Raw genomic sequence first — 23,544 nt, forward strand, 5'->3', positions numbered from 1 at the left:
CTAGCGAAACGGATACCCTTCAACAGTCGACACACAACAGGATGTTGTCCAATCGGAGATCCATCTAGCCCTCTGTGTCCGGCCGAAATAGCCGATCTATAAACATTAAGGGTACGATAGGCCAAACCCGAATCAAAACGTTCAGTCAGGAAACTGAGCAGAGCAGTTAGAGGGGCAGAAAGTGGATCCAGCAATCTTCCCAAGCACCAGCTAGACCACACGCGCCATGCGGACTTGTAGGCCTGCCTGGTACCTGGCGCCCAGGCATTTTCCAAGAGTCGAGCAGTCGCCTGCGAAACGTCCGTGACACACCAGGGTCCCCTGAGATCAGCCAAGCCGTGAGTTGGAGCAAGTTCTGATCCACCAATTCGTGCGAGTTCCCATCCGGGTCTAGAAGCACATCCGGCCTCATTTCGATCATCCGTGGGAAGTCTATGGCCATTTCCAGGAGACGGGGGAACCACGGTTGAGATTGCCACAGGGGAACCACCATTACCAGCGAGCAATCCTGTCTGGTCGCATACGTCAGCGTCCGGGATATCAGATTGAACGGTGGGAACGCAAAGTGGCGCCCTAGCGGCCACGTCTGTAAGAACGCGTCCACCGCAGCGGCTGTCGGGTCCGGTCTCCAACTGAAGTACTGGGGCAGTTGGGAGTTCAGTCTGGACGCGAACAAGTCCAGGTGTAGAGGACCCCATAGCCGGTCCATCCTTTGGAAGGTTGAGGATAGTAAATGCCAGTCTCCTGAATCTTTCAGGTAACGCGAATTTCAATCCGCCCATTCGTTGTCCAGTCCCGGAATATGTTCGGCCGTAACCGATATAGCGTTGTGGAGGCAAAACTGCCAGAAGTCCCTTGCCAGGTTCGCCAGCTGTTTCGATTTCGTACCACCCAGGTGGTTTATGTACCTGACTGCGGACACATTGTCCATGCGCAGTAGTACGCAGCAATTCCCTTGAGTCGGAGATAGGCTCCGAATGGCGAACGAACCTGCCAGAAGTTCCAGGCAATTTATGTGTAAGGTCGACTCGACCTCGGACCATCTTCCACCGGTGGAGATACTGCCACAGCAAGCGCCCCAACCGTGTAGGCTCGCGTCCGACTCTATAACCATGTCCGGCGCGGAGCCGAAGATGGCCCGGCCGTTCCATGCCTCCATGTGGTCCAACCACCATCGTAGCTCGTCTCTGGAGTCGTCGTCCAGGATCAATACGCTCTCGTACGAGCCCCCGGCCCGAAGATGGGAACCTTTCAAACGTTGTAGGGCCCGGTAATGTAATGGGCCTGGGAAAATCGCTTGAATTGAAGAGGCCAAGAGGCCGATCACTCTCGCCAGTTGCCGGACGGAGAGAGAGGAGGCCCGTAGTGCACGCCGTATCTCCTTCTTCATCGACCGAAGTTTGCTTTCCGGTAGGAACAGAAACTGGGTGACTGAATCGACCTCGAAGCCCAGGAATTCTATCCTCTGTACTGGTTCCACAATGGATTTTTCCCAATTCACGAGGAAGCCCAGGCCCTCCAGGAGGTTTACCGTCCATCCCAGGTGTCTGAGAAGTTGGTCGGGGGACGAGGACATAATCAATATGTCGTCCAGGTAAATAATCATGCAGACCCCTCGGGCCCTGAGGAAAGCCACCACAGGCTTCATCACCTTCGTGAAACACCACGGAGCCGAAGATAGACCGAACGGCAGACAGGTAAACCGCCATCGACGACCTTGCCACGTAAAGTGCAATAAGTCCCAGTGCTCTTTTGCCATGGGTATAGTCAAGTAGGCATCTTTGAGGTCCAATTTGACCATCCAATCCCCTTGACGTAGCAGGTCCCGGAGACAGTGGGCACCCTCCATCTTGAAGTGATGGTAACGGAGGAAAAAATTTAGGTGTTTGAGGTTTATCACCGGGCGGACACCTCCGCCTTTCTTGGCGACAAGAAACAAATTGCTCAGAAATCCTGGGTGGTCGTAAGGGATTTCTTGAATGGCCTGCTTGGCAGACAACTCCGCGATCTCCGCGGTAATTAGCTCGGACTGATCGTCTGGCAGTCTCAGTTCCTGTGGGATAAAAGTCTGGACAGGGGGAGATAACAGATCCAGACGGAAACCCCTGACCGTCTCCAGAACCCATACATCTGTGGTGATCATACCCCACATTTCTAGAAATAGCGCTAACCTGCCCCCCACACTCGCTCTGCAAGACATACGTTTTGGGGTACTCACCGTAAGGGCGTCTGTATGAGGTTTGTCCACGACCTCCTCGACTTTGCCAAGGTCTCCCACGTGAGGGGAAGAAGGGTGCTGGCTTATACTCCTGGTAGGTTCGGGGGGCGGAGAAGGAACCTCTGTGGGTCCGCGAGGGACCTCGAGCTCCACGGCCGGGCGGACGGCTCCTATACCTCCCGGCCCCATGGAAAACCTTAGGGCCAAAAACCCGCTTTAGGTTAGACTGCGCTTTATCAAGAGCAGTGAAGGTACGCACAAAGGAGCCCAAATCCTTGACAAAGCACTCCCCAAAGAGCATACCTTTGGCCGAGGCACCCGGCTCCTTCACAGCGGGGTTCACTAACTTTGGCTCAATCTTGAGCAAAATCGCCTTGCGGCGTTCAGCCGACATGGCCGTATTTGCGTTGCCAAGGAGGCAAATCAACCTCTGGACCCACCCAATCGCCTCATCGAGGTCGATGGGTTTTGTCCCAGCTTTAGCTGCCTCCAAAAGCTCATAGAGCTTGGCAGCGGGGCCCAGGGTGTCCAGGATCTTGTCCTGGCAGTTATGCAGTGAAAACTCTAGCCCCTTCCTGGGTTTCCAGCCTGTTTTAGCCAGGAATTGGGAGATCTGAGGGTCAACCTCTGGCGTCTTGCACGCCGCATCAGGCACGGAAGGCCTCGGGCACTCGGCCCTCAATTTACTGCGCCCCTCTTTGGAGAGAGGGGTACGCATACGAAGTGCCAGATAACTGGCAATGTGCGCGGGCGGGTCCCATTCCGCCGAGCGAGGATGGCGGAGATCATCGGGATCGAACAGGGGGTAACCCTGAGGATCACAGATGTCCTGCCCCTCACCCGGAGGAAGTGCCGAAGCGTCAAACTCCGCCTCATCGCCGGAGCCCCCCTCCTCATAGGAGGCGTAATCAGGGGGGTCCGAATCCGACTCTCCAGTCTGATCGGTATCCGATCCATCATCACGGGCACGCGCCCGTTTCCATTTTCTGGCCGATTTTGCCCGGCCAGCGGCTCTCTTGCGCGGAAACGCGCCATCTTGGACGGCCATGGGCACGTCAGTCAGGGCAGGTAACACCTGCGTCACATCTGGAGAGAGATGTTTAACCTTAGTTTGAGCCTTGCGACCCGCCTGAGTCTGAACTGCAGGCATGGGAGCAGGCAACATGACAGGGGTCAAAGGCAGTGTTAACGCCTGCTGGATAGTGTGGGAGAGGGACGAGGACACGGTCCCCATGGCCGAAGCCAGAGCCCTCTGCATAGTAGAATCAATAAGGGCCTGGAACTCCTGGGAGGGAGTAAGGCCTAAGTCCCCTGCATTAGGAGTCTGAGAGGGGTCCATAATGGGGTAACTGGGGCTACCAGAACCCTCACCTCCAGCCTGCATAATTTGCAGAGCAGAAAATAAATTTACGTACTGCCCCTTTAAATAATAATAATCAGGCACCGAGAAACCGATGCAATACTGAGTCAGAGCAGTATTAGGGAGAACACACAAAGCTAACAATAAGGGGTTGATTAACCCACAAGCAAATACCTGCACAGAACAGTAATAAGGGAGAGGTAAGGGAGCCGACCCGCTGAAAAAGCCGCCCAGCCCTCGTGTGATGAGGCAGAAGATGGCCGCCGTGTGCAGAGCGCGCCGCGCTGCCACAAAGCTCCTCCCCCGCCAATGGCCGGGGAGCGCGTGAGTCACACGCGGCCGGGAACTCCCTCGCACCAGCGGGTGCGAGGAGATAGCGATCGGGTCGGCAAACAAACGCGGCCGCAACCGCAGCCGCGAGGGGAGAGGGAAGGGAACCAAGGAGTATAAAACTCCGATGTAAGTCACCCCTGCTAGCCGCGAACCCTGTCTGGGTGAGTGAAAAGGCAACACAGACAGGGGAAGCGGCGGGAAAAACGCAGGGGAGGCGAACAGTAATAAAACATCAATAAAAATAGACTAAATAACGCAGATATACAGAAATTAGCAAACAATGTAGTCAACAATAACAATTAGGCAGTAAAAACAGGGTACAAAACCCTAGTAAATACAATCAAGCACACTATGTAGGAGAGAAAAAATAATACTTAGCTGGTCTGAGGACAGCAGCAAAGAAAGAGGAAGTGGAAATACAAGGATGGAGATTTATGGACTGTTCCTAGAGACTGATTGGCTGCCCTGTTACTAGGCAGATATGGTTGTATCTGTTATATATTTCATATTCTACATATTTTTCTCTTTCAGTATATTTTTCTTTGCTGCTGAGGAATAAAGTAAGAAAGAGATAGCATAATAGGAGCCTCCGTGTCATTAATAAAATCCAAAGCACATAGGAACTTCAGCAATTCGGAACTTTGGCAATTCGGAACTTTGGCAATTCAGTTTGGTTCAGCACTTCAGAAATTTGGCAATTTGTAAGCATCTGAATGTCCGAATTGCACGAAAATCGTCCAAAGGTACATGTCTATTGGCTAAGATCAGACAGGTAAATCCAAAATATTGATTAGTGCAGATCAAAAGTTTTTTTACGCAGATAAAGCAGCTCAAATGAATTTGTGCACAAGTCTATTGTCCGTAAGTCTATTGTCTATTGTAAAACAAAAATTGTAATTGTAATTTTTAGTCCTTATCACTATATTATGCTTTATTTCACCTATCAGTTTATATATTGCCATGTAAACAGAGTTTATACAGTGTATAATACAATGCATGACAAATTATCTAAATGTAACCATTACGGGATTGGGATATTTTCTTCATAAATTCTTTAAAAACAAACTGCATCCACTTGCTGACTTTATTCTTGAAGGACCACTGCACTGAAATAATGAGCTCCTTCACAGAAAATAACCATGGAACAGATATTAAAAGAAACTCAATTATGTTGTATAAGAATAATAAGAAATGCTAATTTTACCATCTAAAAAATTTAAAAATCTAAAATAAAATGGCAGTGTTTATAATTAGAGTTGAGTCAAAATTTCCTTGTGCCGCTGGGTTAACAAAATAAGTTCATGAAACCATTTATACCGGCAGTTAAATCTATTGATCGATCGATCCGTCCATCTCTCTATCTCTCCATCTATCCCTCTATCTATCCATCTATCCCTCTATCTATCCATCTATCCCTCTATCTATATATCTATCTATCCCTCTATCCATCTATCTATCTATCTATCTATCCCTCTATCTATCCATCTATCCATCTATCTCTCTATCTATCTATCTATATATCTATATATCTATCTATTTGTCTGTCTGTATGTCTATCCATCCATCTATCTATCCCTCTATCTCTCCATCTATCCATCTATCCGTCTGTCTGTCTGTCTGTCTATCCATCCATCCATCCATCTATCTCTCTATCCATCTATCTATCTATCTATCTATCTATCTATCTATATATCTATTTGTCGGTCTGTATGTCTATCCATCCATCCATCCATCCATCTATCTATCTATCTATCCCTCTATCTCTCCATCTATCCATCCATCCATCCATCTATCCATCTATCCATCTATCTGTCTGTCTATCCATCCATCCATCCATCTCTCTATCTCTCTATCCATCCATCTATCTATCTATATCTCTCTCTCTCTATCTCTCTATCTATCCATCTATCTATCCCTCTAGCTCTCTATCTCTCTATCCATCTATCTACCTATCCATCCATATATCTATCTGTCCCTCTATCTATCAATCTATCCTTCCATCCATCCATCCGTCTGTCTATCTATCCATCCATCTAAAAAATTTAAAAAGCTAAAATAAAATGGCAGTGTTTATAATTAGAGTTGAGTCAAAATTTCCTTGTGCCGCTGGGTTAACAAAATAAGTTAATGAAACCATTTATACCGGCAGTTAAATCTATTGATCGATCGATCCGTCCATCTCTCTATCTCTCCATCTATCCCTCTATCTATCCATCTATCCCTCTATCTACCCATCTATCCCTCTATCTATATATCTATCTATCCCTCTATCCATCTATCTATCTATCTATCTATCTATCTATCCCTCTATCTATCCATCTATCTCTCTATATATCTATATATCTATCTATTTGTCTGTCTGTATGTCTATCCATCCATCTATCTATCTATCCCTCTATCTCTCCATCTATCCATCTATCCGTCTGTCTGTCTGTCTGTCTGTCTATCCATCCATCCATCCATCTATCTCTCTATCCATCTATCTATCCATCTATATATCTATTTGTCGGTCTGTATGTCTATCCATCCATACATCTATCTATCTATCTAACTATCTATCTATCCCTCTATCTCTCCATCTATCCATCTATCCATCCATCTGTCTGTCTGTCTATCCATCCATCCATCCATCTCTCTATCTCTCTATCCATCCATCCATCTATCTATCTATATCTCTCTCTCTCTATCTCTCTATCTATCCCTCTAGCTCTCTATCTCTCTATCCCTCTATCCATCTATCTACCTATCCATCCATATATCTATCTATCCCTCTATCTATCAATCTATCCTTCCATCCATCCATCCGTCTGTCTATCCATCCATCCATCCTTCCATCCATCCATCCGTCTGTCTATCTATCTAACCATCCATCCATCTGCCTGTCTATCTATCTATCTATCTATCTATCTATCTAACTATCTATAGTTGAATTCTCACTTGTCTATTGCTGATAGAGCAATCTACATGGGTAGGAACATAAATAGTATGGATTGGATGAAAAAGGTCCCTCTACATAGTAGAGGCAGCTGGCAGACAAATGGTTTGGGACCACATAAAAAGATAAAATCCAAAGAAGTATGAAAACAGAATCATATAAAAACTAATTGTTAAGCGAAAGGTCAGACAGATAATAGGATAACCAGGATAGCATATGTCACCAAGTAATCAAGAATAAACACAGATAACTAAGGATTTAGGGCCATGGCTGGCTGTCTAAAATTGCTGCTGAGCTAAGAGAAGTTGTTTTTATTTTTTTACAGATGACTAGCTTTAGAGATACATAGAGTAAATGTCACAATGCATGTGTCAAACGAATGAAGTACAATGGGCTGAGGGTAATGTGCAGGTGCTGGGAGACGATGGTAATAGGACGTTGACAAAGAGAATGGTAAAAGCATAGAAACATTTATACAGCGTATGACACCTTTACTTTAAGTGTCGTACAGATGATCTGGTGCCTAAGGGTGTATGAGACACTGCTCTTGCAAGGTGTTTATTTTATGCAAGTGGGAAGCGGTTATACGGACAGATTGATATTCCGCTGGCATTACGTAGTGTGTCCCAAATCACAATCAGCACAGACTGGGTTAAACTGGAGTTCCACTGTTATAAATCTATCACTTGTAATGACCTACAATAATCCTTTGAAAAAAAGACATTGATTTTGAAGGAACTTGGCAGAAATTCTACTTCCAAGAATCACAACCGTTGCCAAATCTCTAAAGAAAACAGCGATCCCGTTCAGAGCTTTAAAACAATATAATTGAATAAAATTCAACATGCAAATCATTTCTTTTGGTACAGCGAGAGATTAAAACAACACTGGAAAAAAATCTTTAAAAGAAAACAGGCTGGCACGGCTACTTCTATTAAAGAATACCCTTTTCACACCAAAAATGCTTAATTTGAACAACTGTGACTATTGTTTGACTTTTAGATGGCAGGGTTTCACATAGACACAAGGAAGCAAACCCATGACTGTGGGGAAGATGAAGAATGGAATTGTGGATCTTGTTACAAGTTGTATAAAAACACCTTTATCAGTCCTGAGCTCAAAATCCCATCACTGCATTAGTTATTGTATAAAAAAAATTAAAAAAAGAAATCTTACCTACAAACCAATAAAAACAAAACAGAGAACAAAACCATGATGAATAAATAAAAATTAAAAAAATATAATTTATTAATGTTTGTGAATGTAAAACGCACCCCCCCCCCATTATGTTCTTCCTTTTCCTAAAACGATAAATGTTTTGAATGAAGAAAAAATATAATTTATTATCATAAAAACTTTGTGTTCCGTTGTTCACTAGGCCTCATTGCTACTTTACTGCTGTATGCCAGCGGTGCTAATTTAAGTCACATATCTCTATTACACACTGAGTGACACAATAACGCAGGCATGTGGCCTGGTACAGGGAGGGATACAGCTAGATGTATCATGGGCTCTTGCGTGGCCAAAGTACACTAAGCACCAAGGAAAAATTGAGGCATTTGAACTACTGCTGGAGCAGACTAGTCTTTCAAGATCTTATTGTGTAATTTTAACCATAATTATTATAGATATTAACTAATATAGAATAGTTTTAACCACAATGGTAGTTGAGGCTTTATCTAATTCATAGTTACTTAGGCTGAAAAGAGACATGATGTGCCAATAAAGTTCATGCTTTCTCACATCTATTTTTGCTTTTGATTCAAAAGAAGGGGAAAAAAACAATGTAAAGGTCTTCCAATTTTGCAAAATATAGTAAAAATTCCCTCTTGTTAAAAAATTATATTCCTGAGTATTATGTTTTTGCAAGTATTCATCTAGTTGTTGTTTAAACATCTGTACATCTAATAAAACCACTTCCTCAGGCAGATAATTCAACATCCTTATTGTTCTTACTGTACAAACCCTATTCTTTGCATTAGACTAAATCTCCTTTCTTCCAGTCTAAATGAGTGACCTCGAATCCTATGTATAGTCCCATTTATGAATTGATTTTTGCTTCTTTAAACACATTTTCAGAGAGAAACATTTCTGTATTTGGTTTCCCACATATAAAAAGTATAATGTTTGCAACAATTTGTCTAATAAACATGATTATAAACTGCAAGGAAACATTGCATTAAATTAGATTATTTTAGCAGCCCTACAATTAAGCTATCATTGGTTTCTGTACATTAAACACAGCAATCTGGAGAATATTTTATTAATATCGCTGAACCTCATGATCCCAGTGCTTTGATGCCAGGTTTATGGATTGGCATGTATGGTGGAAAAACTGTTTTGGCATGGGTTCTACAAAACAAACAATATCTTTCTCAGTATGAGCCATAAACTGAGCATACCTTTCATTTCCTTAACAGCTTGCATGTGTCACACACTCACGGATACATTGACATTCTACAGTGTATTTAGTATGCTGTGTTCTTTTAATTGTTTAAAGTACAAAATATAATATAACCAATATGAAACAAGTCATTAAATCCAATCATTTATCATGGAAATCATACTACATGTCATCATGGGATTGGTGGTTTTAATTACTGCAATTTGGACTTGTAGACCTCTGTACTTATTTAAGAACAGCTGAGCCTTTTATTCTTAATATGAAATATTACTCATAAAAGTCTCTGATGTTCCTAAATAAAATCACAGATCCTTAAGGAGTTAAATTAATGTGCAAAATTTATATTTTTATACAATGGTATGTCACTGACTAAACATACATATTTTTAGGCATACCAGTCCAAGCAGTCCAAATGGTGGCATACACACTAACCACACATTAAATTCACGCTAGTGGTTATAGCAATCAATTTTATAACACGATTTGTTTGTCATACCTCACAAATATCTCAGTTTTAGCAGAATTGTCCACATTTGTACACGTACAGGCCTGTACTGGCTTCTGGTACCACGCGTTCTATGAAACCTAGAGGGACACAATTAAAATCATCTAAATATAATCAGAATTAGTGATTGATTGATTGATTGATTAAAAAATATATTTGTCAGAGACTATGCAAAATGCATCTGGCTAGCAAACTGTATATATGTGAGAAGGTAAGACAACACATGTGTACACAAGAAACCACCTGGGTTTAGCTTCATGCCAACCTCTCCCTCTTAGTGAGGGTCAATGCTTCATCGTCTTTCTTTAAGGAGAAGGCTGGTCCTTCGAACTCTATCCAGCAACAACTAACTTCATTAGAGAAAAATTTAAAGTGTAATTATTAAAGTGCAAGGTCATTGGTCTATGAGGAAAACTGACAACACAAACATTTCCAAAGGGACGGAAGTATGAAAAAAACAACAACCCATGTAATATAAAAAAAATAAAAATAAACTTAAACTTCATTACAATTCATTACAATACAACCACCACTTGCCCCTTAACCCAACATGCCTTTCATCTATAAGGCTCTTCGGATGTGCAAACTATTAACACATTAATGATACATCATCTATCATTATAAAATAAAGAGATCAGACGTACATGTTGAATTATTTTTATTTGGCTGGTTTGGTTTTTTTTATTGTTTTGTTTAATGTTTGTAGATATTCTCAGAACGTTTCTATCAGAGATCACACTTCTTTCGTAATTACAGCAGATTTTTTTTTTGTACGCCTGCAAGGTCAGAACAAAACTAATGTAATATCTCGAACAATATACAGTGATTATTATTATTATTAACGTTTGATACAGATTGTTATATGCTATACTTACAAAAACATTGAATATCAGACCATGACAACATAGTACTTTAGATGGATTGCATGGAAAATTAAGATCGTTTCGAGAAACATATGGTTAACACAAAATGCTTATTCAATGCCGGGGTGAATTTTCTATCTGTTTTTGAACGATTTGGCATTGATTGATCATCATTCTCATCCAGCATGGTATATGTATAGGGTCGGATATGTGATGGATATTTAATTAGGAAAGCATTCATGTGCAATCTTACAGCTATGGCCTTTTTTTTTTTAAATGGCGGTAAATCAGAGAGGAAATGTTTTATGTATATGACAAACATTAGCATTTCATTTATAAGATTTATAGCAAGCTCCTTGTAATATCCAACCCCAAAAATGCATTTAAATTAAATGTAGCAAGTGTCTTATAGCGTTGTTACTGAGGAAAACTAGCTTATATTTCTGAACGACATCAGTCACATTTAACAGACAACTTTATGTCATACAGCTCTGGAGAAAGTATGGAAGATGTCAGAAAAAGTTGTAATAATTCTTAAAGGGACACTGTAGACACTATAACTGTTGGAGCTATATAAATAATTGTAATAATTGTTAACGGGGGCCGACTGTAAACACTGCAATTAACACTCTAACCTGAAAACTACATATATTTATTTTTAATATTAAATTACTTTAATTAAAGGAAAAAAGTTAGCATACTTTTTACATTGCTCATGGATACAGTTCAAGCGAATACGGCCGAGCCCCCCAAAAATATCCCTAGTAGCTGCAGCCCATGGCTGCCAGGGATAAAAGCACTTTGATATTCGTATAGCAAGTGGTAGTATGGTTACAGTCCTACATTGTCTGACATACAGCCGGCATGGCATGTAATGTAGAAGAACACATTTTATATTTCAAAATCCTTTGAATCCATTCTCCAACAAATCGATTCATCCGGCATTCGCCAGTGGAGTCTTACTCAATAAATAAGACTCCACGGGTAAATACTGGGCCAATCGGTTTGTTTGGGCGTGGGTTAAAAGCATTTTGCTCCGGACTAACTGACTCAAATTAATTTCTGCGCAAGTGTAGTGATAAGGGTACAAAACATTGCTAAAAAACGTTAACTGATTTCATGTCTTATTATAAGTAATTTGGAACAAGAGCAAAGCATTTTACTTAATTTAATCACTTTCTGGGCTCCCAACTGTTCGGATTAGGGTTCTGTCCTGCCATCCTGATGTCATTCCTTGGTGGAGATACCAGGGAACATTCTTTAGGCAGTGTACTGCGAGTGTTTCATTCAAAGCTCTCTCACTGTCCTACGGACACCATGGACCATGCATGATCTTCTTATTGAACCGCAGCCTAATGGAGGTACATCAATCCAGAATTTTTGACACTAGGCTGACAAGCTCCTTCAGTGGGCAGTTCCATCCCCTTTTCCAGGCAGGCACCTCCATTGTGGATGTCACCAGTGACTGCTCCCATGGGCCTGCCCACCCTGAGTCCTGATCTCATATCTCCCAATGTTGGGAGGTATGCATTTGAGACCATATATCTTCTTAAGATGCATCACACACATGTGAAAGTGATGAATGCATCATTATAAATCATAAAATCATACACCCAAACTGCATATTTCAATTAAATATGAAACAAAGTATCTTCATAAACAGTAATAAGTATCAAGGTTACATTTATTTTCAATTTTTAGTGAGTATTATTTACCTTCTAACAAAACTATGGCTGATGGAAATATGAGCCACATCTTACATGTATACATGCTTCATACAGAGCACAATGACATTTCCATTAGCTGAGATTTATAGTGGTTTCTATTACATAGAAATTGCAGGTAATGAAAATTTTTATTATATAATAAACAAACCAATACGTTAGACACAGTCCATATTTCCAATGTTACTGCTTTGCCAAATGACAGGTCTTTTTTTTCTACATTTCTATTAAATCTCATACATTAGTAAATTAGAGCCATTAAAAAATTCAATCCAACTAAAAGAGACATCTCTGAAAAAGTTCCTATTTTTGATCCATGGAGACGAGAAAATTATTATCAATGGGCAGAGTTTCTCCTGGTGCTCTGGTATTCCATATCTACACTTTAAGATGGGGAATTATTTTATAAAGGTGGATTACATAAATCAGAGGTTTTTGAGTGAGTCTATTCACATGAAGGCGTATTTCATCTTAGTACATCTAGGTTAGTGTCCTAAAGACATACTGTATTAGTTCAGAGCATTTTTGGAAGCGGAAGGTTCAGCATGTGCTGTTGACACCTGCTCAAAAACAGAGCATCACAAGAAACAGCATCACAAGAAACAAAATCAATAACTAGTACTAACTGATTGTCAGGGCTCCGCGGGCGATAAGCGAGCGGCGTCCTCTCCTCTTGACACGCCGCTCGCGTCCTCCTCTCCTCCTCCCAGCGGCAGCATGTCTAACGCTGCACGCTGGGAGCCGGCACTATTATCTAAGCGCCGGGGTCACTCACGTGACCCGGCGTTAAAGCTACAGTGCAACAAACACAGTGGGGGGTATAGATATCCCCCACGTGTGTTTGTTAATACTGATTGGTGGTTAGCCAATCAGGATTCAGGCTAGGATTTAAATACTTACCTTTCCTGTCTTTCTGTGCCCTGTTGTGGTCTTTGCTTCATAGTATTGATTGTGAACGTGTGCTTTCTGGTTACGTACTCTCTGGCTTGTTATACTGACTTTGTGACTTTCTCCTACCCTTTGACCTCGGCTTGTTTCTCGTTATTCTGTTTTCTGGTTCCCCTTACTCGGCTTATCTCCTGACTATTCTGTGTGTGCTTAGCCCGGCCACTCTAAGGACCGGTACGGCACACTTTCTGTGTGTGTGTCTGTGTGTGTGTTAGCGTGTTGGGTTCCCCGGAATCGTGACACTGATCATCCGATAAAGCTATAATATGACTCCTCTCTAAGTCCTTGCTACTGGGTTCAAAATCAAATGCCTTTGTTAAATCAAATGCATCGATTCACCAAAAAAAAAGATATAATCCGAATCTACATTTTTGAGTTTCCACCAAATCTGGCTGATGACCTGGATCCTGATGATCTCTCAGAACTTTAAAATTTGGAAATTAAAGAGAACATCTTTTGAGAAAATAACAATACATGCTTTTGTGGAATAGAGAAAAATAGCATTAAAAATGGCATCTAAGTGTCAAACTATCCTGCCCTTTTGGACTGCTATACACAGCTAAAGGAGTGCACGCTACTCTTTTCACATCACATATACCTTCTCCTAGATTCTCCTAGATTTACTTACCACAAAATCCAAGACAAAACTGATAATGCACATAGCACTGACTGCACAAAGATTCATTGCAAGGGCTTGGAAATCGAGCGCTGCACCGACCGTTACATAGGTGCTGTCAGAAGTCGACAGACAACGCTCATTTGAGCGGAATCTTAACCCCATATTCCCTCCCACTAAAACTTACCTTGATTTATGGAAACTGTGGGACACATGGAGATTCGGTACATGAAATGTTCTGTACAAACTAACCCGTACCGGATGTATAATTAGTAAAGCCCTTGTATATACACTGAACCCTGTGTCTAGGAGTCAGTACTTGCAATTTGTTTCTGCTTATAAATGTCAAGACTTGACAAAGGCACAGGATAGTGCCAAAATGTTGTCTTTTCCTCTGAACTCCAAATACAAAATTGCCTGTTATTAAGAAACCATTGGGTGTGCCTGGACATATGTTTTTGTTCCATATTTTATGTTTTTGTTCCATGATTTTATGTTTTATGTTTTTGTTCCATGATTAGCTGATTTTAAACGTACATATGCTTCTTGCTTAAAGACCGAGTTCCGTTCCTACGACTTGGTCTTTAAGCGAATTGGTTGATAAGCGAGAACCGCCAATTATCATTTGCCAAGTTTCTCATTTGTTGGAAAGATGCGAGTTACAGCTTTGTACTGTAAAGCGGTACCTTGCATCTTTGCTGCAACTGAAAACTCGCGATGAGCCTTGACGAGCACTACAGGTACTAAATGTACTTAGATCACTCTGAACGTGGCAAAATTCGCTGAGTTGAGGTGTTCTTATTCGCCAGTTTCTCATTCGTGGCAAAGATGCGAGGTACAACTTTACAGTACAAAGCTGTACTTCGCATATTTTCCGCGAATGATCTACCAAATTTGAGTCGCGCATCTTGCGTCGTAGCCCCGAGCGGTCAACATGGCTGGGCCTAAAACTTAAACAAAATCACTAACTCTGTCTATCTGTAAGTTTATTTACTAAAATGCAAATTCAAAGATAATTTTAAGTGCAAAATTTCGTACTAAAAGTCATATTAGCCGGAAAAAAAGCATAACTGACTTCCATTTCTCGATATTTGAATCTTAAAGTTTAATTCCCAGATTTTACTAATAACATGATGTAAAGTCATGATTTTATTAATGACACGGAGGCGAGTATTATGCTATCTCTTTTTTACTTTATTCCTCAGCAGCAAAGAGAAAATATAACTGAAAAAGAAAAAATTAAAAATATGAACAATATATAACAGATACAACCAGATCTGCCTAGTAACAGGGCAGCCAATTAGCTTATATGAACAGTCCATAAATGTCTTGCTATGTACTTCCACTTTCTCTTCTTTGCCTTCTGAACCGAAGACCCAACAATCAAAATATCCACTTCAGGAATTAACAATCGCCAACATGGTAGACATCATCACAACGAAATCAAGCTGTAAAACAGAGAAATAGGTGGTAAAATCCAAACTTAGGATCTGAGTGTAACATACCAGAATCATTTGGCACGTATAACAAAATACACCACTATCAGTATACCACATATATTATGGGTAGTTACCGTGAGAGAAGAAGACCCCCCGATTGAACCAATAACGTAAATCTGACCCAGACCCATGGGTGGGTGGGTGGGAATAATACTCGCCTCCGTGTCATTAATAAAATCATGACTTTACGTCATGTTATTAGTAAAATCTGGGAATTTTATTAATGACACGGAGGCTCCTATTATGCTAGTTTAAAGCTGAGCCACAACTAACGAGGAAACATGGTCAATCGGGCGGAAATAAAAATCGCGGAATGTAGATTCATTAGACCAATCCGCCGCCTTAAAGATTTCATCCAGGCGACATCCCATCATAGAAGCCTTCGAGGCCATGGCACCTCTAAACGAATGAGCCGAAAAAATGTAAGTATCAATCCCCGCAGCAGAAAGGAGATTCTTAACCCAACGAGCCAACGTAGTCGAGGAGACCGGGAGAAACGGCGTCCGAAAGGAAATAAACAGTTGGGACAAATCCAATGACCTCAACTGGTGAGTGCGATCCAAGTAAACTCGGAGGCAAGTCACTGGGCACAGAGCAGGCCTGACTGAACACCTTGGGTAGGCCACCGACTTAGAAGCCATCTTAGTCCTCCTCGAGATGTTAAACAACACACCCTCGGGGGTGAAGGATATCGCGTTCCAGTCCAAAGCTCTGACATCCGAAACTCTTTTGCATGAAAGGAGACACAGGAGCATAACCAATTTCCATGATAATTGTTTCAACGTCAGCTCCTCATTAAGGGGCCACGACTCCAAGAAGCCAAGAACAACGTTAACATCCCAAAATGATGAATATCTGGATCTCGAAGGCCTGGAGAAACGGATACCCTTCAACAATCAACACACAAAGGGATGTTGTCCAATCGGAGATCCATCAATTCCTAGATGACCGGCAGAGATGGTCGATCTATAGACATTAATAGTGCGGTAGGCCAAACCAGCTTCAAAAAGTGTGGTCAGGAAACTGAGCACCAGCCAGACCACACGCGCCATGCAGATTTGTAAGCTGTTCTGGTACCTGGTGCCCAGGCATTCTCCAAGAGTCGTGTAGTAGTCTGCGGAACGTCCGCGACACACCAGGGTCCCCTGAGATCAACCAAGCCGTGAACTGGAGTAGGTCCTGATCCACCAATTCGTGCGAGTCCCCATCCGGATCCAGAAGCACATCCGGTCGCATTTTGATCATCCGTGGGAAGTCCATCGCCATCTCCAGGAGATGGGGAAACCACGGCTGAGTTTGCCAGAGGGGAACTATGAGCACCAACGTGCAATCCTGCCTGGACGAGTATGCCAGTGTCTGAGATATCAGATTGAATGGTGGAAATGCAAAGTGGTGCCCCCGAGGCCACATTTGCAGGAACGCATCCACCGCCGTGGCCTCTGGGTCCGGTCTCCAACTGAAGTATCGGGAGTTCAGTCTGGACGCGAACAAATCCAGTTGCAACGGACCCCACAACCGATCTAACTGTTTAAAATTTAAGGTAGCAGATGCCAATCCCCTGAGTCTGTCAAGTAACGCAAATTCCAATCCGCCCATTCGTTGTCCAATCCCGGAATGTGTTCGGCCGTAACCGATACGGCGCTGTGGAGGCAAAACTGCCAGAAGTCCTTCACCGGGTTCGCCAGTTGTTTCAATTTCGTTCCGCCCAGGTGATTTATATACCTGACCGCGGACACATTGTCCATGCGCAGAAGAATACAACAGTTTCCTAGACAGACTGCGAATGGCGAACGAACCCGCCAGCAGTTCCAGACAATTTATGTGTAGCTTCGACTCGACTTCGAACCATCTTCCACCTGTGGAGACATTGCCGCAGCGAGTGCCCCAACCATGTAGGCTGGCATCCGACTCTATTACCACATCCGGAGCGGTACCGAAGATTGCCCGACCGTTCCAAGCCTCCATATGGTCTAACCACCACAGTAGTTCCTCTTTGGAATCCCTGTCCAGGCTCAATTTGCTTTCGTACGAACTGCCCGACCGAAGATGGGATCCCTTCAGACGTTGTAGGGCCCGATAGTGTAGTGGTCCCGGAAAAATCGCCTGAATCGATGAGGCCAAAAAACCAATCACCCTTGCAAGTTGTCGTACGGCGAGATAGGTGGCCCGTAGCGCACGTCTTATTTCTTTCTTCATAGACTTTAACTTGGCCTCTGGGAGGAACAAGAACTGGGCGACCAAATCGACCTCGAAACCTAGGAATTCTATCTTCTGTACCGGGGTCACAAAGGACTTTTCCCAATTTATGAGGAAGCCTAAGCCTTCTAGAAGATTCAGCGTCCATTCCAGGTGCCTGAGAAGTTGCTCGGGGGATGAAGACATAATCAGTATGTCGCCTGGGTAGATAATCATGCGGACTCCTCGAGCCCTGACGAACGCCACTACTGGCTTAATCACCTTTGTGAAACACCAGGGAGCTGAAGATAGACCGAACGGCAGACCGGTAAATCGCCACCGACGTCCTTGCCACGTAAAGTGCAATAAGTCCCAGTGCTCTTCTGCCATGGGGATGGTTAAATAGGCATCTTTGAGGTCCAGCTTGACCATCCAATCTCCTTGTCGGAGTAGGTCCCTGAGGCAATGGATACCTTCCATCTTGAAGTGATGGTAACGGAGGAAACCGTTGAGGCGTTTGAGATTTATCACCGGCCGGACACCCCCGCCTTTCTTGGCAACGAGGAACAAATTGCTTAGGAACCCCGGGTGATTGTACGGGATTTCTTGTATAGCATGTTTGGCAAAAAGTTCCGCGATCTTCGCGGTAATCAACCCGGACTGATCTTCCGGTAAACTCAGTTCCTGTGGGATGCAAATCTGAACAAGGGGGGATAACAAATCTAGGCGGAAACCCCTGACCGTGTCCAAAACCCATAAATCTGTGGTGATCATGCCCCACATATCGATAAACAGTGCTAGTCTGCCCCCCACGCTTGCCTGGGAAAACACACATTCGGGAGTACTTACCGTAAGGGCGTCTGTACGAGGGTTGACCATGACCTCCTCGATTCTGCCACGGTCTCCCGCGTGAGGGAAAGAAGGGCGCTGGCTTGTAGTCCTGGTAGGCCCGAGGGGCAGTAAAGGAACCTCTGTGAGTCTGCGAGGGACCTTGAGCTCCACAGCCGGGCGGACGGCTTCTATACCTCCCGGCCCCATGGAAAGCCTTTGGGCCAAAAACACGCTTCAAGTTTGACTGGGCCTTATCTAGGGCGGTGAATGTGCGTACAAAGGAGCCTAAATCTTTAACAAAAGTCTCTCCGAAGAGCATACCTTTGGCGGCAGCACCCGGTTCTTTCACCACTAGATTCACCAACTTGGGCTCAATTTTGAGCAAAATCGCTTTGCGGCGTTCAGCCGACATGGCTGTGTTCGCATTGCCGAGAAGGCAAATCAACCTTTGGACCCACGGAATTGCTTAATCAAAGTCAAGGGGACTGGTCCCTGCCTTAGCCGGAAGCGGGATCCCAGGGTGTCCAGAATCTTGTCCTGGCAATTATGGAGCGAAAACTCCAGTCCCTTCCTGGGTTTCCAGCCCATTTTTGCCAGGAACTGGGTAATTTCAGGATCAACCTCTGGCATCTTGCACGCCGCATCAGGCACTGAAGGCCTCGGGCATTCAGCTCGTAATTTACTGCGCCCCTCCTTGGATAGAGGGGTACGCATACGCAGTGCCAGATAACTAGCAATGTGCGCTGGCGGGTCCCATTCCACCCAGCGAGGATGGCGAAGGTCATCAGGATCGAACAGGGGGTAACCCTGAGGATCACAAATGCCTTGCACCTTACCCGGAGGTAGCGCTGAAGCGTCAGACCCCGCCTCAGCGTCGGAGCCCCCTTCCTCATATGAGGCGTAATCAGGGGCATCCGAGTCCGTCTCCCTACTCAGATCGGTATCAGATCCATCATTACCATGGGCACGCGCCCGTTTCCATTTTCTGGCCGATTTTGCCTGGCCAGCGGCTCTTTTGCGCGGTAACGCGCCATCTTGGATGGCCATAGGCACGTCAGTCAAGGCAGGTAACACCTGCATCACATCTGGAGAGACATGTTTAGTTTTAGTCTGAGCCTTGCGACTCGCCTGAGGCTGCAGCGCAGGCTAGGGAGTGGGCAACATAGAAGGGGCCAGGGGTTGTGTCAACACCTGCTGAATGGTATGAGACAGGGACGAAGACACAGTTCCCATGGCCGAGGCCAGAGCCCTCTGCATGGTGGAGTCAATGAGGGCCTGGAACTCCTGAGAGGGGGTGAGGCCCATCTCCCCAGTGATAGGGGTCTGTAATGGATCCATAATGGGATAATTGGGGCTATCAGACCCTTCACCCCTAGCCTGCATAATGTGCAGAGTATATAAATACTAATCAAGGTAATCAGATCTGCACCATTAAATATATAAATACAGGGCAGGTACAGAGCAGTATATGGATCCAAATAGCCTAAAAAGAGAGTAAAAGGGGGGAACAAAATATCCTAAATAGAGAGGGGTTGAGTAACCCACTGAGAAATACCTTGTACAGAAATAAAACTCAAAAGGGGAGAGGTACAGGGAGCCGACCCGCCGAACAGACCCAGCCATGTGCGTGCCGAGGCAGAAGATGGCCACCGCATGCAGGGCGCGCCGCGGGTGCCTCAGAGCTCCTCCCCCACCAATGGCCGGGGAGCGCGTGAAACACTCGCGGCCGGGAACTCCCTCGCACCAGCGGGTGCGAGGAGAAACAGATCAGGTCGGCTGAGGGAAGGGAGGGGAAGCCAGGGAGCAGTGAAGCTCCAGGATAAAAACATCCCCTGTTAACCACCGACCCCTGTCTGTGCTATGAAAAGGTCCAGCACAGGCAGGGAAGCCGGGCACAGCGCAGGGGAAGTAAAACACATAAAAGACAAATGCAATAAAGACAAATAAAAACACAGCATATGAAATAGAAATCAAACAAATAATCAATATGCTACAACAGGAAAACCAATCCTGATAACAGCAAAAACTCAATTATACAGGAGAAAAATTATACTTAGCTGGTCTGAGGACAGCAGCAAAGAAAGAGGAAGTACATAGCAAGACATTTATGGACTGTTCATATAAGCTGATTGGCTGCCCTGTTACTAGGCAGATCTGGTTGTATCTGTTATATATTGTTCATATTTTACATTTTTTCTCTTTCAGTTATATTTTCTCTTTGCTGCTGAGGAATAAAGTAAGAAAGAGATAGCATAATAGGAACCTCCGTGTCATTAATAAAATTACTAACCTACATATCCTGAAATCTATCTGTAACTTAAATTCTAGCTATGTTTTGATTTGTTACAAACACCAAACAGCCAATAACAGTCCTGCTTTGATTTTACATATGTCAACCAGGAAGTTTTGTCCTCCGCTGTATCTTCCTGCAGCTATATTACCTGCGTTCTTTCTTCAGAATGCAAGGCTTCTTACAGCCGTAATTAGTGCATACATTTAAATGTAACTTTTTCATGTCATTGCTGTGCGCTATTTTAACAGAAGAGCAATTCTTGCTATGGTATCACTGATCATTTTTCTTCATGTTTGTTTTCCTGACACTATAGTGATCCTTTAAGTGTTAAACCGTTCAAAAATGGTTTACCATTTAGACATAAGATGGTACCAGGGAGTTCCAGGCACCATAACAAATTAAGTGAGCTGAAGTTGTTATAGTGCCCTTAGTATCCCTTTAATTAGCACTGGAAGTACCGTATATACTCTAGTATAAGCAGAGTTTTTCAGCACATTTTTTTGTGCTGAAAAACCCCAACACGGCTTATACTCGAGTCAACAGTCTGTATTATGGCAATTTGCATTGCCACAATACAAACTGGGGGCTGTGGGGGCTGGCAAAAAAAAATTGCCCACCCCCCACCAAGGCTCTGCAACACACACACACACACACACACACACTGCACTCATACTGCACTCATACACACACACTGCACTCATACACACACGCTGCACTCACACACACTGCACTCATACACACACTGCACTCATACACACACGCTGCACTCATACACACGCTGCACTCATACACACACACTGCACTCATACACACACACACTGCACTCATACACACGCTGCACTCATACACACACACTGCACTCATACACACACACTGCATTCATACACACACTGCACTCATACACACACTGCATTCATATACACAAGCTGCACTCATACACACGCTGCACTCATACACACACACTGCACTCATACACACACTGCATTCATACACACACACACACACACACACTGCACTCATACACACACACTGCACTCATATACACACACTGCATTCATACACACACACACACTGCACTCATACACACACACTGCAACACATACACAAACACTGCACTCATACACACACACTGCACTCATACACACACACTGCATTCATACACACACACACTGCACTCATACACACACACTGCACTCATACACACACTGCACTCATACACACACTGCATTCATACACACACACTGCACTCACACACACACACACTGCAACACATACACAAACACTGCACTCATACACACACACTGCACTCATACACACACTGTACTCATACACACACTGCACTCATACACACACACTGCACTCATACACACACACTGCACTCATACACACACGCTGCACTCACACACACTGCATTCATATACACACGCTGCACTCATACACACGCTGCACTCATACACACACGCTGCATTCATACACACACACTGCACTCATACACACACTGCACTCATACACACACTGCATTCATACACACGCTGCACTCATACACACGCTGCACTCATACACACACTGCACTCATACACACACACTGCATTCATACACACACACACTGCACTCATACACACACACTGCACTCATACACACACTGCATTCATATGCACACGCTGCACTCATACACACACTGCACTCATACACACACGCTGCACTCATACACACACTGCATTCATACACACACACTGCATTCATTATACACACACTGTAAATAAATATTCAATTAATATAATTTTTTTTAGGATCTAATTTTATTTAGAAATGTACCAGTAGCTGCTGCATTTCCCACCCTAGTCTTATACTCGAGTCAATAAGTTTTCCCAGTTTTTTGGGGTAAAATTAGGGGCCTCGGCTTATATTCGGGTCGGCTTATACTCGATTATATACGGTAGATTAATTGAGACATTGAAAACCAAGAAATAATTCTGTTTTTTTTTTTTATTGAAGTACTGAAGATCAAATCTGGAATGACGTAACAGAAATGTGTGTGACGTGTTTAAGGTTACATTTTTACTTTTTTGGGCGGGGTTTCATTAATTTTTTTGTCTGTAGGCACAGTATTGATAGAGATTCCGAAACAAAAATAATTTCTCAATTGCTCGCTCCCTAATTTGCAAGACAAACAAGAGAGTCATTTCAAATAAGGGTCAGAGTGAAATATTGTTCACTCTCACCCTCACTCCATTAAAAAAAAAATGTAAGTACATTGTAGCAAAATTTAAAAATTTTATGACATTACATCTTTTAACGAAAAAGTGCTCATTTTACACACACACACACGGAAGAAATCCCTTTTAGAGCAGGCCAAATAAGGTCCTGCTTTTCCTCCCCAAAAACAAGACAAACAAGAGTCAGTTAATACATTGCGCGCTCTCTCTGTAACTCTCTCTCCAATACTAAAAGCAAGTGCACTGTAGTGATATTAAAAAGTGTACGAAAGGCACTTTGCAACCATGGAAGAAGTCACTAGTAGACAGGGGCCTATAGACAGTTGCCTCCTCTGTTTACTGGAATATCTGGCCGTTCTTCCAAAGCATGCCCAATGGAACACATAACCTTCTAAATCACAAAATGGTTAATTTTCCAGGTGTTGTATCATTCGTGGTCCCAAAATAAAATGACATTAAACTCAAAGGAAAGATGTTTAAAATTCCAGGACAAAAAGCTGCATACAAGATTCGCTCGTGATTACATTTGAAGAATATCTTGCAACCTCAACTCCCTTTCATTGAATAATGTAATTACAACCTGTTAAATGTAATCCAGTTAAAAGCAAGATCGTTATTATTATT

General features: G+C 43.4%; 1 protein-coding gene across 2 annotated transcripts in view; it reads right to left on the bottom strand.

Annotated features, from left to right (window-relative positions):
- The window catches only part of CTBP1 (C-terminal binding protein 1), a 583,387-nt gene that overhangs the window by 491,169 nt on the left and 68,674 nt on the right, over positions 1 to 23,544 (bottom strand). For both annotated transcript variants that reach the window (XM_063457649.1, XM_063457648.1), the window contains exon 2: positions 9,747 to 9,835. The gene's annotated coding sequence lies outside the window, so the exon portion shown is untranslated. The remainder of the gene's footprint in view (positions 1 to 9,746; positions 9,836 to 23,544) is intronic.

The sequence above is a fragment of the Pelobates fuscus genome, chromosome 6, assembly GCF_036172605.1.
Source record: "Pelobates fuscus isolate aPelFus1 chromosome 6, aPelFus1.pri, whole genome shotgun sequence".
NCBI classification, from domain to species: domain Eukaryota; kingdom Metazoa; phylum Chordata; class Amphibia; order Anura; family Pelobatidae; genus Pelobates; species Pelobates fuscus.